The sequence below is a fragment of the Chrysochloris asiatica genome, unplaced genomic scaffold (assembly GCF_000296735.1).
Source record: "Chrysochloris asiatica unplaced genomic scaffold, ChrAsi1.0 scaffold00089, whole genome shotgun sequence".
Classification (NCBI taxonomy): Eukaryota; Metazoa; Chordata; class Mammalia; order Afrosoricida; family Chrysochloridae; genus Chrysochloris; species Chrysochloris asiatica.
In genome coordinates, this window is record NW_006408607.1 from 6,495,889 (window position 1) to 6,502,219 (window position 6,331).

Sequence of the window (6,331 nt, forward strand, 5' to 3'; positions counted from 1 at the left end):
CGGTCCCCTCCCTCCCCTCTGCTTCCCTGCCCAGCCCGCCTCCCGACTCCCTCCTGCTCCTGGCGGCTACCCCTCAGGACTACCGGCGCCCACGCAGGTGGGGATCGACCGGGTCCCGCCCCCCTGGCCACCGGCCACCGCCCCCCGCCCGGCCGATCCGGCTCCTGGCGAACCTCCTTCCCTTTCCTCCCCTACCCTCCCCCTCCCGCGCTCGGCCTCGCAGCGCGGCCCGCTCTGAACCCCCGTTTCCCTTTTCTCCACTCCCCTCTTCTCCCACTCACCCCTCTCCCATGTTACCCTCCGCTTTTTCTACTTTCTCCCTTTTCTCTCAGTTGTTTTTGCGCCCTATCTCCCCCAGCCTCCCCGCTGCCATCTCCGTCTCGCTCCCACCCTCCCGCCCGCTTCAGCCGTTCGCGCTCAGCCCAGTTCCCGCCCGTGCAATGGGTTTTTGTTTTGTTGCTTTTACTGGCGGGGGCGCCATTCCCGCAGGGCGACTGGTGCCCCCTGGACTTGCGCCACGCAGAGGCCCAGCTGTCGGTTCTCCAGGATGGATTTTGACCCCTGGCCACCTCCACCTGGCCACCTGCAGGGGTGGGGCCGCCGCCTTCTGGCAGGTTTTCTGCTCGGCCAGCGCCCCACCCTGCTGGCTGGTTCGCGCCACATTCTGGATGTTTCCCGAGGGTTTTAGTGCGGTGCCGCCGCCACAGCCGCCACGCTCTTTGTTTTAATTGTCCAGGGTATTGGCGCCCAGAGCGGGTTTGTATTTGATTTGCATCCCTGCTCCGGGGCTTCCACTTTGAACCCAAAAGAAAATGAATGAATTAGGCCAATACAATTGCACTCAAGCCCCAAATGAAAGGGCCGAGTCCCTTGAAGTGCTCCAACAGCTTTTTAAAAAATCCAAGCACATCTTTGGCCTTGGGGACGCAGGTTGCGACTGGCTCTTTGCCGACCTGGGTTCTGCCGCCAGAACGAGAGGAGAGAGGCGCCCCGGTGGCTGGACCCCCAGCTGGCCGCCAGCCCCCCCGTCGCCCATATTAGCGCTCGGCTGTGTCTAGCGGCTTGTCAACTGCTGGGCCCCGCGGCGGCTGCTCAGAAACAGTTAACCCGCCTTAGAAAGTTCGCACAAGCTTCTGTTAGCACTGGTGGATTTGTGAGTCTAAGGGGACACAGTCCTTCCCCAGTGGAGACGACACCATCGTCGGTCAAGTCACAGCAAAAGTGGAATAGGGGAAGACACAGACGAGAGACAAGGTTGGTTCGAAGAGCTTCGGGGCTCTTCAGCCTGGACGTGCCCTGAGCATTTCAGGACAGGCCTGGCCATACCAGGTACGCCAGCTCCGGGCTGAGTCACCCCTTACTTTTTTTTTTAGGTCACCTAAGGGCTGTGGCACCAAGTCAAGGCCCTCGCTCCCATCCACAGGCAAAACTTTACACTGACGCTTGTCTCATTGGAGTGTCCACCAGCGTCACCTAGAGGACGTGTTACACACAGGTTTCTGGGCCTCTACCCTGGAATTTCTCATTCAGTAAGCCCTGTGTGAGGGTTGGAGTTCCTGGGGGATGCAAAATGGTTAAGCACATGGAGTCCTGGTGTGGCGCTGTAGGGTAAGCAGTGGATTACTAACCACAGGTGGGGGGTTCAAACCCCCAGTTGCTTGTCGGAAATGCCATACAGGGTCCGTATGTGTAGGAAATCACTGAAAAGCACTTAGCAACAGTAACCAAAAGGTTGTTGTATGTGCCGTGGAATCGGATCCAACTCAAAGGGACCCTGTAACAGGGTTTCCGAGGCTATAAATCTTTACGGGAGCAGAAAGCCTCATCTTTCTCCCGCGGAACAGCTGGTAGTTTCGAACTGCGGACCCTGAGGATAGCAGCCCAATTCATATGTGGAGTTGTGGGTTAATGTGCCAGACTGCAAAGCTGTTTGAACTGCAAGATTGGCGGTTCAAGCTCACCAGATGCTCCTCTGAAACCCTATACAGGGTCGCTATGGGTCGGAACCGACTTGACGGCACTTAACAACGCTACCAGAGCTCCTTTCCAAAAGGTTAACCTGAACCAAATCCACTGCCATTGAGTCGATTCCGATTATTAGTGAGTCTCATATTTCTCCTGCGGAGCAATAATCTTGTAGCTAGCAGTACAGCAGTCATGAAACCCTATGGGGTGCAGTTCTACTGTAAAACACAAGAGGTCGTCATGAATTGCGTGAGTAAGTTTGGTTTGGGATGAAATTTGAGAATTTGCCTTTCAAACAGGATCTGAGCTCTGGTAGCGTAGTGGTTACAAATCGGACTGCGAACTGCAAGGTCAGCAGTTCGAAACTACCAGCTGTTCCGCGGGAGAAAGATGAGGCTTTCTGCTCCCATAAAGATTTACAGCCTCGGAAACCCTGTACAGGGGTCACTATGCCACGGCACATAACAACAGCAACAAACAGGATCTGGTACCATAGTGGTTACAAGTTGGGCTGCCAACTTAAAGGTAAGCAGTTTGAAACTACCAGCGGTTCCACGGGAGAAAGATGAGGCTTTCTAATGCTCCCGTAAAGATTTATAGCCTCGGAAACCCTGTGCAGGATCACTATGAGTCGGAACCCACTCCACGGTACTTAACAACAATAGGATCCTGGAGTCCCTTGATGGAACAAACTGTTAGCCCTCAACTGCTAACCCACAGGTTGGAGGTTTGAGTCCCAAGCCAGAGACACACGTAGGAAGAAAAAAAAAAATCAACCATTGAAAACCCTCCGGAGCACAGGTCTCTGACGCACACGGGTCACCAGGAGTCCTGTGGCTTCCACAGAAACTGGTTTACTGGTAATGGGCTCCTGGCTGGTGTTGATGCTGCTGGTCAGAGACCCAACTTCGAGATCATTGGCTACAAGAAAATGCTCCTCTCTCTTCCGACTGCTTTAACATTAAAGTATTTTAAGGTTTCTTTGTTTGACAGATCTCCCTACTACCTCTGTTCCACTTCCACAGAAACAAAGCTCTTAAAACAAAATCCTCCCGTGTGATGTGGGAAACCATTTATTCTATCACACGTCCAAGGAGACAAAAGATTTGGTGGCTTTGTCCTAGATACTATTCATGTATTTTCTGTCAGATCAAAGTAGACTACGAGGTTTTGTTGTTGTTTACGTATATGGAGGGGAAATTGGTGGCCATCTCAGGACAAAGGAAGTTCCAAAAGGCTTCACAGTATCCCTGCTGTTTCCACCTGTCTTCCTTTGGGGTTTCTCTGGGGTTTCTGTCCTCGCTTGCTCATTGCTTGCAGACTTTCAGTTGCTCTTCAGGGATCCAGATGGTTCCCTTTGGTTGTTTATAATGAGAATTCGTGAAATTGGAGTTTTCAAAGTCGTGTGAGCTTTAAGCTTGTGAGTTTATTGAAGTGTGGTCAATGCGTAGGTACCACACAGGGGACTGAGCTATTGACTTAGTATATCCAATTGCTCTAGGGCATCTCTGCTCTCCTGGGTGGCACAGATGGTTTGCACTCAGCTCTTAACACAGAGAACAGCCGTTCAAATGCATCCATCAATGACGTGGAAAAAAGGTCTGGCAATCTAGTTCTGTAAAGATTAGAGCTAAAGATAATGCTCTACTTTGTAACTCATGGAATCACCATGAGTCAGAATTGACTCCAGGGGCACAGATTTGGGTCTTTTTTGTGTGTTATCCATTGTCCATTCCACTCCTACCGTGTACTTCAGACCCACCTGTGGCCCTGAAAATTTAGAAGTGGGCAGAAACACCCATTTCTGTGAGGGGCAAGTAGGCATGTGGAAAACTGCCCCGACATCTTGGCTTATCTTCTAAAAGAGATGTTCAGGTTGTTCTGTGGCCCAGAGTAGGGAATAGCAGGATGTACTAAGTGATTCTGCCTGGAAGAGGGTCAAAGAATGAAAGGCTCAAAGTCTCTTTTCATAGTACAGTGTGAGATTTTGATTCATTAGACAGACTCAACTTTGTGTTCATCATTCGAAGGTGTGCTCTGAGCTCAGAAGAAGGCCCCTGACATGTGGGAAGGTATAAGTTCCGCCATTACAGTTCACTGGTTTGAATTAAAATTTACTACTCCACCGACTCGATGGCACCTAACAACAACAACAACATCAACTCTACTGAAGGTGCAGGCCCCTGGGGAGAAGGGAGACCATGTTCATCTGGTATCACTCATTGTGGCCTTTATCTGCATTCCTTAGATCACTTCTTAGGAGACAGGGAGCAGACACCTACCTCACACACTGTAGCAAGGAAAAGATCAAAGACAAGTGAGTTTTGGTGGAGGATGGTGGGCACACTTATCAAAACCCAAGTTGACACACTGGTGGGAGTAACATCCAGAGACCTTGAGGGGAAGGGGCTAGAGAAGGAAGGCAGACCCTTCACTTCCTATGCGTGTGCCCATTTCAGTGAGCACGGCAGAGCATACATACTAGGCCAGTAGTTCTCAAACTCAGAAATGGTTTGAGGTCAGTAAAGTCTTAGGAGCAAATAGAGTTGGCCACTATTAACTGTCAAATAAAAGCATCTAAAATAAAGCCACCCAAAAATATAATATCAGCTATCAACATTGGAATCCTTGGCTGGTACAGATTGCTAACCAAAATGTTGAAGGTTTAAGTCCACCCAGAGGCACCTTGGATGAAAATCTTGACAATCTACTGATAATCCACCATTGAAAACCTAATGGCGCAGAGTTTGACCCTGACACACATGGAAGTTGTCGTGAGTTGGAATCAACTCAGTAGCAACTGGTTACTATCAACATCATTTCATTAAACAATGTTGTTGTTGTTATGTGCCATGGAGTCAGTTCCGACTCATAGCGACCCTGTGCAGTGTTTCCGAGGCTGTAATTCTTTACGGGACCCGAAAGCCTCTAGGCCCTTTTTACCACCAAACAATAAAAAAGGACCTAATATTATTTTTAAAAGATAGTCTTCTACATTGAATAATTTTCTTATGAAAAAGTCTCGATTTGTCTCATTTTGCTGTGGACCAGTAGAAACTGACCTTTGAATGAACTCTGTTCATACAGCTGTGTGGAAACCACCTTTCTAGACCTTGAGTAATGGGCAAAGATGGCAGTTTGAGGACCAAGGTACTTCTGACCCAAGCCATGATATTTTCAATAACCTCATATGCATATGAAAGTTGGACAGTGAATAAGGAAGACTAGAAGAATTGATGCATTTGAGTTATGGTGTTGGAGGAGAAAATTAAAGGTACCATGGACTTCCAAAAACAAACAAACAAATGTGTGTTGTAAGAAGTGCAGCCAGAATTCTCCTTAGAAGCCAAGATGACCATATTTCATCTCTTATACTTTGGACATCTAATCAGGAGGAACCTAGAAAAAGGACATCATGCTTGGTAAAGTGGAGGGACAGTGAAAAAGAGGGAGAACCTCAAACAGATGGATTGGCACAGTGGCAACAGCAATGGGCTCAAGTGTAGCAGTAGTTGTGAGGTTGGCACAGGACCAGACAGTATTTCTTTCTGTTATGCATACAGTCGCCATGAGTCGGAACCAACTTGATGGTACTTAACAACAACAGGAGATGAGACCTGTCCCTTAGGAAGAAAATTGACCTCTGGGTTCTCACATAGATGGGACAGAGCCTTGCAAAGGGAAGAGGAAGGGCTCCAACCCTTACCTCCTCCTCCATCAATTAGCCAGGCCCAGGCAAATGCCACAGACTCTGGGGAGCCTTCTCCCATGATCTCAGATCAAAACTCAAGTGTTCTTTCTCTGTGCCCTCACTGAGTAATGCCTGTATTCCGTGTGGAAATTCACGTACCTTGTGATGGAATGGTTAATCTGTTCTCCAACTCAAGTAGACTGCTGATGTTGTTACATGCTCTTGAATTGGCTCCAACTCATTATGAAACAATGGCTGGTCCTCACTCGCAATCATTGCCATATTTGAACCCAGTGTGGCAGCCACTGTGTCACTCCATCCTGGTGAGGGGGCTTCCTCTTTTTTTTGCTGACCAAGTATGATGTTCTTCTCCAGGGAATGATACCTTTTGATACCATGTCAACAATATGTGAGACAAAGTCTCAGTGTCATCGCTTCTAAGGAGGATTCTGGCTGTACTTCTTCAAAGACAGGTCTGTTTATTCTTCGGGCAGTTCAAATTTTTCTCTAGTCTTCCTTACTCATCATCTAACTTTCACATGCATATGTTGTTGTTAAGTGCCCTTGAGTCGGTTCCCCATAGCAACCCTATATAGGGTTTCCTAGGAGCAGCTTGAACGGCCAATCTTGCAGTTAGAACGGCTTTGCAGTCTGGTGCATTAACCCACAGTGCCA